The 12,745-nt window shown below is 39.5% G+C and overlaps 1 protein-coding gene across 3 annotated transcripts in view; it reads right to left on the reverse strand.

Moving 5' to 3' along the window:
• NLK (nemo like kinase) overlaps nt 1-12,745 on the reverse strand; it is a 129,798-nt gene that overhangs the window by 81,693 nt on the left and 35,360 nt on the right. The window lies entirely within an intron of this gene.

A 12,745-nucleotide genomic window follows, 5' to 3' on the forward strand; every position in this document is an offset into this window, starting at 1 on the left:
ACTGGCTCACATCAACGACAAGTTTGCTATTTAATACCCAAATTATAAGAATCCAACCCTGAAGTTCTTACAAGATACCTCGATTCATATGAAAATATCTGACATCCCACCAACCCCCCCCCAACAATTTACACCTTTGGTCTAGACTACATAATAAAGGTAAAACACACCAGGTCATTTACTCATTTGCAAAGAACTTGAGTCTCTGCCTGCTGTGTAGTAATAACAACTACACACAGTTTTCCTCAAGCTTCATTTTGTAGCACTAATTCCAGTTAACTAGTCCCAAAGCAAAATATATCGTACATTTTCCTAGTGTGTGAAATTAGAATTTTGCACTCACGGTAAGGACCATTTTGGAACCATCTGATTATTCTCTTCCAAAACTGATCATCATGTTCAGTAAGTAGATATGCAGTTCAGGATGCTGTTTAAATGATATCCCTTTAGCGTTAGGGATGAAACTGGTTAAGCAAGAAGCACATCCCCTAGCTTTCTAAAGGGTGCTCCATTAAATGGTTAATCACTATAGTGACTGTGAGCACCACAATTGCCTGGGTCAGTCTTCAGACGCTTGATCAAGGAAGTAGGATCTGAAAGGGAAGATAGGTGGACAAGGTAACCTCTCCTTCACGGCTTTAGGATGGGATGAGATGAGATGCTCAACAACCAGACAATATAACCAAGAGGAAAGGGGGGGACTAGATCACAGGATCACAGATGGAGAACTGGCAAGGCCCCAAGAAGTCAAGTCCAAGCCCTTCTTTTTACAGGTGAGGAAACCAAGGCACTGGAGACTAAGTGATTTGTCCAGAGTCACACCCATTACCCTGCTGCTCCCTTTTCCAAGATGGAACTTGGGTAAAGACGACTTTTCCATTTAAGCACACCTTTTTTTAAACGGAGAATTCCATTACACTTACAATGTGTCAGACCACCATCTGGCTGCATTCTTGATGCAATTTAAAAATTCACCTTAAGGCAGGGTTTTCCCAACTGTGGGACAGGAAAGCAATGGCCCAAATTACTGGATATCTACTAGTGCAATTTCCACAGAAATATACTCACTTTTTTCTAATGAAAAAGTTCAAACTGGAGCCAACAAAATTGAGTGAATTTGCTCCAAATGGTGGGCACTGGCAGAAGGGGGCAGTACCAAATGGTTTCATGAATAGCCCCAGAAGCCCCAGGCACTGGTCTCCATTCCTTCCTCCTCACTTGGGGGGAGGGGGAGGGAAGAAGCTATTCCACCTCCTCTGGGCCTCATGTTCCTCAGCTGTAGAAGGAGAGGGCTGGACTGGATGAGCTCAAAGATCCTCTGCATCTGGAAATCTATGATACTGTGACAACGATGCAGTACAGCTACTGTCATTTTGCTACCTTCTCTGTATGTTTAAGTTGTTATACAGATTATAGAAAATGTTTGAATTTACTGGACTAAAACACAAGCTAAAAATGATTGGTGTAAATTGTTTCATATAAAATATAAAAGGTAAGATATCACTAAAAGTTTGGAAACAATTGCCCTGAGGGTTGACACAGACTTTCCTTTGTGAATTCAAATATACATAAAAGAAACCACCACTAGAGCAAGGATCATTTGGAATTTCACTTCAAGGAGCCCACTGGAAACAGACACATCCACTCTAGTTCCTGTTAGAAGCTCTAAGTGAATAGGACACTGCATCTTGGCCAGAAAAGATGGTTTTCTGGTACCTTGCTAATGTAGCCTCTGAAGATTCGAGAAATCTTTACAAAATAATTTTAACATCCTTTACAAGTCTGTGGCTAATAAGCTAAAAGCTCTGAGGTCAGAGCTTTCATAATCACACCAGAAATGGTGGTGGTTTACTTGATAAGTTGGGGACAGAATGAAACTGAAATACATTGCTAAATAACTTCACGATTAATGAGAATTCAGAAGCAGAGTCATCCCAAAGGCTCTGGGGTCGAGCAAATCAGAGCCAAGCCCCAAAACCCTTCTCTCAGCAGGGGAGAGGGAATACTAGAGAGGGAGGGAAGTAAGTGAAGGAGCAGGAGGGAAATCTTGCATTAATACAATAAGTAAGTAAAATTGCTATCATTGTGTAATCTCCCCAATCTTCATTTAACCCATCCCTAAATTCTTTCCAGGAAGATAGTAGATAGTCCCCTCCCTTAAATTCAATAAAGTCATACAAGACACTAGCACACTATAGGCAATTATCCCAATTGCTGTCCTTGCTGTTCATTTTCATCTTATTTCATCTTCATGAAAAATGCTAATTCCACCTCCTTCCCCACCACCATTACACATTCAGACAAAATCACTTCTCAGTGGATCATCAATTTCAACCCATGCCAGGAAAAAAACCCCTGTGACAACAGTTTGGAAGTGGTCATCCAAGCCTAGCATGAAAACTTCCAGTAAAGGGACACCTGCTACCTCCCTAAGGCTGCCCACGCCACTTTGGGTTAGCTCTAATCGTTAGTAAGATTTTCACGATGATAAGTCTACATGTGCCACTTGGTAACTTTTAGACAATGTTCCAGGGGCAAAAGGTACAAATCTAACCTCTCTTCCACACAGCCTCCTCTATCCCTCCCCAGGCTACAATCAAACAAGTAATATTAAACACCCACACGCCAAGCACTGTGCTAGTCTCTTCTCCAGCATAAACACGTCCAGTTTCATCAGTGGCTTCACATGCTGTAAACTCGAGGCTCTTCACTGTGTTCTGACTATATTGCTCTAGACGTTCTCGAGTTTATCAATCTCCTTCCTAAACTGTGGCACCAACCACTGACCCTATTCCTCCAGACGCAGTCTCGACAGGGCAGCGCACAGCTGGAAGGTTCTTTGGCCTTTCAAGTCCTTGGAGGTCATACCTCTCGCTGCAGCCCAAAAATGACTTTGGCACTTTTTCTCGTTTGACTTAATTTACAATCTAACAAAGCCTTTGGACTTTTCCCCCCCCAAAAGACTAGCCATGTCACCCCTATCTTTTAGTTGATTTCATGAACCCAAGATTAAGACTTCACATTTATTCTTATTAAATTTCATCTACATTCATTCATTCAAACATCTATTAAGCACCTACTAGGTGCTGGACACTGGGGATACAAAGACAAAAAATACTTTGTTCGATTCTGCCTAACGTTCTAGGTTGTCAAGATCTTTGGGGATCCTGAGTGCCACCCAGGATTTAGTTTTCCTTCCCAGCTTTGTGTTATCTGCAAATCTGATAAGCATACCCACAGTACCTTTACCAAAGTCAATGGCAAAAATGTTAAACCCCAAAGGGCCAAGCACAATTCCCCAGGGTGGGGCACTTTAACAATAGCTAACATTTACATAGAACTCAAATGTTCCTAAAGCTTTTCACATATTACATACAACCCAATAAATACGTACAAATGCTCCAAACCCCTCCATTGTACAGATGAGAAAAATGAGGTTGAGTGAGGCTAAGGGACTTGTCCTGGGGTCACACAAGGTAGCTTCCTTCCAAGCTGACATCAAACCATCAAGGGTTACTTTGCACAAGCCATGGGATCACTTTTAAATGCAATTTTGCTATAATCTACTCCACATCTTTCAGTCTTCTCCAAAAAGATAGCATGAGATCCTCTATTAAATGCTTAGTTAAAATCTAGGTCAACTATATCTATAGCAATTTTTGATCTACCCATCTAGTAGCTCTGTCAACAAAGGAAATACAGTTTCATCTGGCATGACTATTCTGGATGAAGTCATGCTGGCTCTTTGGAACCACTGCTTCCTTTTCTAGACATTCACAAATCATCTCTAACAACACGGTTGAAATTTCCCAGGAATCGATGTGATGTTCACCAAGCTATGAAAGACAGACTATCTTCTTCTCTTGCAAATTGGGACGTTTGCCTTTCTCTGGCCAGCACCGTCGTCCCTCATGTGTTCCCCACAATCTTTCAGATCACTGAGAGGGGCTCAATAACTTCTGCCGATTCTTTCAGTACGTCAGGAGACAGTTCATCTGGACCAGGTGACCTGAACTCGTCAAGGGCAACTGGGCATTCTTTTGCTATCCACATTGGACATTAACTCTCTACTAGCCATTTTTGTTTCTTATTTTCAGTCCAAAGGTCATTTTCCACGGCAAAGGAAACTGAAGGAAAATAAGACGAGTAGTTTTGCACCTTCTTTGACCTTCTGCCATCAGCTGTTATTGTCCCATACACCTAAGCAGCTGTGCCATCTCTCCTCCTATCCCAGAGTTTAAAAACACAAAACCCTTCATATTGCCCTTGGATTTCCTCATTCTGAGCTTTAGTACCCTTGGCATTTAAAATAAATGTACCATACTTTTACAGTCATCTTCTGTTACCTGTTGCTTCTATCTTCTGTACACATCTTTTAGGAACTTAAGTTGTCAGGTGAGTCCTCCCTCTGCACACCCCACATCCATCTCTTCAGACAACTCCCATTTTCTCCTTTCACTAGAACTGCTTCCCTTGAAATAGCTTCACTATCTGATTCTAGAAATTCTCTCATTTTTCCTGAGCTGACAACCTTTACGGAATTTTAGTGTGTGAGATACTACCTATTTCCTTCCTCTGAACTCGTTCAACCTGGCTCTCAGGTGAATATCAGACTAACTAACCTGGCTAACTAAGAGACAGTGGTCACTTCCCCAGCAAGGTTCCCATCATTTCTATTCCAGCAGCAAAAATCTTTCCTCTGTGGTCAGAATCAAAATCAGAATAGAATTCTCCCTCATTTGTTTCTCCACCTTTTGAAAGAAGTTATCATTAAAGCAAGGCAAGAAATTATAAGCTGCTCTGCCTTTGACAAAAAGCAAGCATCAACAAATACCAAGACAACTGCACCCAAGATAAACGAAATCCATCCCTGCTCTACCCCATCTCCATTATCAGCCTTGGGATATGTATCCCAAACTCCAGCTTTCTTTCTTCTGCCCAGGAGATTGGTAATATACTCCAAAGACAAAACTGTTTCTGCCTCCACTGATCTTTACCCAAATGCTCTTTCTCTATCGTGCTCCCTCTCTCTGGTTCCTGGATTGGGCTTTATTGTCTACAGACAATTGAGATTATGAATTTTTATTACTAGTTCCTTTTTTTTTTTTTTTTTGGTCTACTGTGACAATTTGTCTTCGATTCTAATTCTTTTTTTTTCTTTCTATATTGTAGCCACTCTCTATGGTATCAATCTCAGAAGATACACTTCAGAGGGTTTCTTCTCCACCTCCCATCTCCTTTTCAGGTTAGAGATCTTTTGATTCTATTTTCAAATGTATTCTTACCAGCCTTTGTCAGGGGTACTCCATCCCTGGTCAGAAACCTTTCATTCCTATTTTTTCAGGCAAATGGGGTTAAGTGACTTGCCCAGGGTCACACAGCTAGTAAGTGTCAAGTGTTTGGTCTGAGGCCACATTTGAACTCAGGTCTTCCTGACTTCTGGGCCAGTGCTGTATTCACTGCACCACCTAGCTGCCCCTCATTCCTATTTTTTTAAGCTTTGTTCCAGATACGTGAATCTCATTCTTAGACACTAGCTGCTTATCTCCCGAAGTTTCTTATCTACATCACTTGCCATCAAAAGCAACAATGAGGAAAACTCCATCTGGAACCCCTTTGGGTTTTTAGCATGCCTCTTGCCCAAGATACCGATTTTTAACTAGTGTTTTCTGGCTTTCTTTGGCAACATAACTTGTAACCACAAGAAACCACCAGAAGGGGGGAATAATCATCTGTTTTGACAAGCCTTTAAGAGGGAAGAGAGTAGATATCTTTAATGTTGTTTATTAGGCCAATCAACTAATCAAAAAGCATTAAACAATTACCGTCTACCAGGAACTGTGCTAAATTCTAGGGATATGAAGTTTAGCTTTGGGGTTTTTACCCCCCACTCTCAGCCCAGGGCTTGCTTGCCTGCTACAAACTAACTGCTTAATAAAACACATTTTTATTTATTCTTTCCACTTTTTCCTTCTGATGTGTACATAACAGGGCTCTGATCTGAACCTGTGATTTCACTGGTGTAGGGAACTCCTGGAAAGGAAACTCTCTCTATCAGAGTAGACGGAGAATTGTTCTGCAAGTTTCTCATAGTGGCTTCAGATCTGAGAGGGTAAAAGCAGCAGTCAGTATATGTCAGGAGCGACACTTGAACCCATGTCCTCCTGGCTCCAAAGTCAGCTCTTTAGCCAACACCTCTCACTTCCTCCATGAAAAAGTTCTGCCATGCTTCAAAACACACTTGATCTTTGTTAATAATGTGCTTAAGACTATATCAGATTGCCTGCTCTCTTGGGGAGGGAGGGGGAGAAAAATTTAAAACTCAAAAGCTTATAGAAGTGATTGTTGACAAATCAAAATAAATTTAAAAAAAATAATGTGCTTAAGATCTACCCATTATTGCTGCTTCAAAGGAGAAAAAATGGTTTGCAGAAGAAAGGAACAAGCTGCTCTTCCATTCTGGTTCCATAGAGGGAAGGCTGCAACTTGATCTCACTTTCAAAATGCTTTCCAAAAAATCAGAAGAAATTACAGTTATCCTTTGATATTCTTGGGGTTAGGGGCACAGGACCCCCGAGCATGTGAAAAACCTCAGATGACTCTAGGCCCCACCCCAAACCTTTGTTTTTAATAACTCTGTTCCTAACTGTTTAACCCACAAAACAAGTAAAACGGCGTGCTGCACCCATAAAAAAGTTGCAGTTTCTACAGGAGAGAGATTGGTATCTCACACACTCTGCAGAATCTCTACAGCAGCCACTGCAGCTGTAGCAACTGCTTCATGAAGAGTGCAGGACACAACCTTCACTGTGCGAGAAAATCACATGACTGGGTCTGCACGGCAGAGAAAAAGAGGAGGCACTCCCAAAGACAAGGCACAGCCTATAGTTCTTTAGCACACTGAAACTTCTAACAAAATTTTACTGTTTGTAATAAATTTATGTATGTAGACTTATGGTAGTAAATAATAAGGCAGATCAATAATATACAGCATTTATGACTCATTAAAAATTTTAAGTTTTCTTTACAGACATGTGTCATCTGTGATTTACCAAAGTATGTGACAAATCTCCCAAAATTCTCATTTAGTTATTGATGGCCAACCTACGAATAAACAAAACCAGCAAATGTGGAGGAATGACCATACAGCTATCTCAAACACAGTCAGCCTTGGCTTCTACCAAACCCTCTTTCAGAAAGCTTGATTTCAGTTTACTTAGAAGAAACAAGACCAGCTTCACTTGACGAGACTTAAATCAGCTGTTCCCAAAGCCTGTGAATCCATCTTTTTTCCAGTGAGGAAGGATGTTATAGCTGTCACATTACGTGTAGCCACCCTCTTGATAATTTGGCAGGGGAGATGAGAGAGGGAAAGGGGAAAGGTGCGAGTATATGATAGCTGACCCCAACATCCTTTAGGAGAAATGACAGCTGAGTAAGACAGAGAGCCCTACATACCTTCACCAAAGCATTGGCTACCTTAGGCCTTTTCAGTTTAACAGAGCAGCCATAACTAAGATTTTCCCTACCCTAATGAGGACTCCAGTATTTAACTGAACTTCCCAGACTACCTTTCTCTTTTCACACATACATTTCTTTCCTTGCTATGCCCCAAGAGACAAGTTAAGGAGAGCCTGGAGTGAGGACACAGAGTAGTTTATGGGGGACCTCCCACAAAAGCCTCTAAATCAATCGACTGTGGAGGGTTGAGGTATAGGCTCAATTTCAGTTTCATTAAATCAGCATGCTCTATTTGAAGTACCAGTATATGCTTCCAGCATCTAGTCACAAGAAGTTTCAGAGAAATTAAAGCCTTTTGATTCATCAGGAGATCAGGAAGCAACTCTGAGTGTAGCAGAAGTGCTGCATCTGGAGTCAGAAGTTTATGGGTTCAAATGATGGCTCTGCCACTTGTATGACCGTGGACAAACCATTTAATGTTCCTGTCCCTGGTTCCTTATCTGCAAAATGGGAATAATGCCTGAACGGCTCCCTCATATCTTAGGGATGTTCAGGATCAAATGGAATAGGAGTGATGAAGAGTGTTGGGAACTGCAAGATGCTGCATAAACATCAGCTATGAGTTTAAAAAATGGAAATTCACAACAAGTTGAGAGAGCATGTTTCTTGGCTGATGAGGGAAACTTAGGTATGAAGGAGATACTCTGGCATCAGGGGTTCTCTCAGTGAGCTAGGGGTGGGGGTGGCTGCGGTGGCTGAAATGTACTTCATCTTAAGAGGGCTTTAAACTGAGGACAATTCAGATGGGTTTGGATACTGGTTCTTCCACTTACTTCCCCTGTGTGACCTGGGGCAAGTCTCTTCACCTCTCTGAACCTGTTTTATCGAGGGAAGGGACTTCTACAAGGTCACTTACTCTAATTCCTTACCTGTAACAATGATGGAAGTTGACCTAGATGACCCCTAAGGTCTCTCTCAGCTCTAAATCTATGATATTATGACAAAGAAGGGAGAAAACTGCCTACATATATCCACCAAACTAGTAGTTAAGAGACCCAGAAATTCACAGCAGACAAAATTTAAGAAAGGCATCAGTAATAAAATCTGTGGCCTCAGATGACTGCAAAAATGTACAAGGCAGGCTGAATTAGAGATCTAACACAAGGAGACAAATTTGAACTCCTCAGATCTCATCCCAAGTCTCAACTGAGATCCACGATGGAAATATGGCTCTGGAAGGATACATCTTACTTAAAAGGAAAAGAGCAGATAAAGGAATGGCATCAAATATAAAGAAGAAACATAAAAAAAAAAAAAGAAAATACATTCATTGAAGAAATCTAGGAACTACAATTGGGGGTAAAGACAGTAAACCTTGGCAGGAAGATCACTGTAGAAAAAAACAAACAGTATAGCCATCAGAGTTGACTAAACATCACCTACACATACAGAGAAAATAGAGAAGTTAAGGAAACAGATCACAAAGAGGCATAACAGAGTAATGATGGGGATTCTGATTATCTTGAATCTGCTACCGGAGCTCTTTCTCAGCCAAAATCAGAACAGTCAATAACTTCTTGTTGCCTTAATCTTTCAAAAGATGGAAGAAACTAAATGAAACACTTCTGCTCTGGATAGGATTCTTACCGACAAGGAAAAACTTGTTTCTGGGAAGGAAATGATGGAAGCCTCGAAGGGAAGAGTCAAATGATTCTTAGAATTTGTGATAGGAAGAAGGGGAATGCTGGATATAATCTGACATGTACCATAGACTTTTATTGATACCTTTTATTTTTACATCATGGTCATTTCCAGATATTACCCACTCCCAACCTCCATCCAGTAATCCTTCTCTTTTAACAAAGAAAAACAGGCAAGCGCAGCAGAACCCAAAACCAACAGCAAATGCAACATTTTATAATAGTCTCTGAACTCAATAATAATAATAATAATAATATTAATGATAGTTAACATTTACATAGCACTTACTATGAGCTAGACACTGTGCTAGGCGCTTTACAAATATTATCTCATTTGATCCCCGTAACAACCCTAGGTGGTAGGTGCTGTTTACAGATGAGAAAACTGAGGCGGACAGAAATTAAGTGACATGCCCAGGTTCACATGGCTAGTAAATGCCTGAGGCCAGAAGTGAACTCTGGTCTTCCTGACTCCAGGTCTAGCACTAAAAGGAGAGAAACAAATGCAATACTAGAGAGAGGCAAATGTCTCAATTTCAAAATCAGAGTACGAGAATGACGTCTGCAAACAAGAGACCAGTAAGGCTGTCCTTAATTCCTGGCAAAATTCTATTACATATTATTAAAGAGAAGGTTAGCGAATATCTAACTTTGAGGGAATCCTATAGATGGTTTACCTAGATTTTATCAAAGCAAAGACAAAGTCTCTCATGCTATTATTGTGGAAAAGACTGAAAAATGTAGTTGAAAGAGAAACTCAAAGAATAATCATGGATGATTCATTGTTAAACTTGAAAGGAAGTCTCTAAGAGAGAGCCCTAGGGATCTGTGCTTGCCCCAGTGCTGTTCAACATTTTTACCAGTGATTTTTATGGAGAGATGGATAGCAAACGTGCTAAAATGAGAGTCTGGAACCAAAGGTGGAACGGCTTGCCCGGCAGGCAGTCTAAAGACTGAAGGAGCATCTGTGTGCCATGTAGCAAAAGGATGCTTGCTCAGGTACAGGCTGGGCTAGGGGCCTCTAAGGTTCCTTCCAACTTCATTTCCGTGAAATCACGCAGGCAAGTAGATCCTCTACTTATAGTGTCCTCCAGAAAGGAAAAGCAATTTAAGGGAAAAAGTTCTGTTCCTATTGTAGCACAACTTCTAGTTTCATTAGAAGTACAACAGTGAAAAAAAAAAAAAAGCAACCAGTTCTAAGTGATGAACCTCGTTTAAAGATGTCAGCTCCCTCAAATGGTTTCTTTGAATAGCTGATCATATTGAGAGTTAATACTAAAATTGCCTTAAATCCAAAGTCCTCTCTGGAATACAATTAGATACATATTAACTTCCTCCTCTCCTTAAAAGTACAACTATAGGCATTAAACCAGATTTACTCTATCCAACGACAAAGTAGCTACAGACAGCAAAGCTTCATTTCACACTAGAAAGAGCCGAAAGGCTGGGGCTTTGGAGCTGCACTTAAGGAAACGTGCTAGGTTATGACCTGTGATGATCTCGAGGGCTTTCTTGGCCAGCCAGGGCTTCAGCCCAGCAACATTTCAGAGGATGATAAAATGACAGCCTGGAGACAAAAGGAGGGAGCCACCAAAGGGTGTTTCCGAAGTCATCATGCATAAAGACATGATTTTGGTCGATGTTAAAGGAATATTACAGAAAAAGATAGTCAAGCAAGGGGTATTGCCCAGAATGCCCCAGTTTGTGCCATCTGGGACACTTCACAGCACATCAGTGAGACTGGGAAGAGTTTCCCAGTGGGCCAAGGAAGGCGCCCACGAACCTGCTACCTTTATTTTTATACAATGCAATGAGACCAAATGTTATTATGGCTGATTAATTTTAAGAAAAGAGTTTAGGAATAACACTTGCAACCATGGGAAAAACGTCTATAATTTTTCTATTAGGAATAGTAAAAGATTTAGTGTAACTGAATTATATATAACAGCGGAAAATTTTCTTAAAAATACAAAACAACTTAAGATTGTGTCAAAACAAACAAAGTAAGTTGCATCCTTAGGTGTGTAAGGCAGTAGAAAAATTAAAGCAATTCATATTTCTACTGAAATATAAAATAGCTACATTAACTTGTTTTCAAATAACTCTCCTAAAAACTAGATTGTTTTCAGTAATTTATATGGTGATATTCTTCCAAGGAAACAATCTCTAATCTCAAAACTCTTCCGATCACATCTCACATCTTCAAAGTTAAGCCTGATTCATTTCCAGGGTTCTTCACCTTTTTTGTGTGTCATGGAGCCCAAGTCCTTTGGCAGGCTGGTAAAGCCTGTGCACATCTTTCCAGAATACTGTTAAAATGCATAAAATAAAATATGCAGAGTTACAGAGAAGGGGGCCATCAAAGGATAGAAGCTAGTGTGATATAAAGGCCTTTTAGAAGATGTGTTATAAAATTATTAATAAAAAGGATAGTTAATAAAAGATATGAAAATAAAAATGTAATTTTTTTCCTATCCAAGTTTATGGATTCCCTAAAATTTGTCAATGTACCCCAGGTTAAGAACTCTGATCTAGACTGAGCTCTCAGACTAGAAAGTAAATGGTATGCCACTGAATTTTTTCTAAAAAAAAAAAAAAATAATGAATTTTTCTATAAACAAACAAAAAAAACACTTTCAAAAGTCTAACATACTTAACCTGGAGATTATTAAAATAATGCTTAACTGGTAATGTTAAACCTGTAATTATTCCTCTAAATTAAACAACCCAATTTGGTTTAAAGTAACAAACATAAAAGGTTAAGATGACTACTAAAATAAAAAACCTGTTTTATTCGAATACTTAATTTGCATTAAAATTAGACTTCTCAGAATTCAGAGTGCTATGCATGCCAGTGAAATCTTAATTTCATTTTAAGTCCAAATAAATCAGACTTTCTACTGATCAGTTCATACTTTAACACATAAATGGCAAATCAGAAATATAACCCACAGAGCATTCCCCTTCAAAGAAATCAAAACCAAATCTTTGCCACCCAAGTCACAGTTATTTTAACATGAACCATACCCATACCCTGAATGCACTTTCTAAAACAAAACCACAAATATTCTGCTACCAGAACATTTTGTTATTCCTCCTTCAGTTAGCCCAATAGTGACAATACATATACAGGCATATATATGTATGTCTACATGTCAATCTTTTACTCAATCCAACTTTACAGTTCCGTCTGGCTACTTATTAGAAATTATTACCTTTACCTTAACAAGACATATTTACTCAGTAAAACAGAACCCTTTATATTAGACTTTTACATTTGCCAAATATTTCCACAGTTTTTTCACTGCAACTTTTTTCACCTGGCTTTGATTGAGTAACCACATAATATTAACATTCATTTAACTGTGATATTACAATGAGGAAATAAAACTATCACTCTGTGCAGATGACTGATGGTATACTTTGAGAACCCTAAAGAATCAACTGAAAAAAAAAAACAGTTGAAACAATGAACAACTTCATCAAAGTTGCAGGATATAAAATAAATCTACAAAAATAAGCATTTCTATATACTACAAAGAAAAAAAAAGAAATTCCAATGGGAAGAGAAATTCCATTTAAAA

Source organism: Vombatus ursinus, unplaced genomic scaffold, assembly GCF_900497805.2.
Source record: "Vombatus ursinus unplaced genomic scaffold, bare-nosed wombat genome assembly UNPS02014768.1, whole genome shotgun sequence".
NCBI classification, from domain to species: Eukaryota; Metazoa; Chordata; class Mammalia; order Diprotodontia; family Vombatidae; genus Vombatus; species Vombatus ursinus.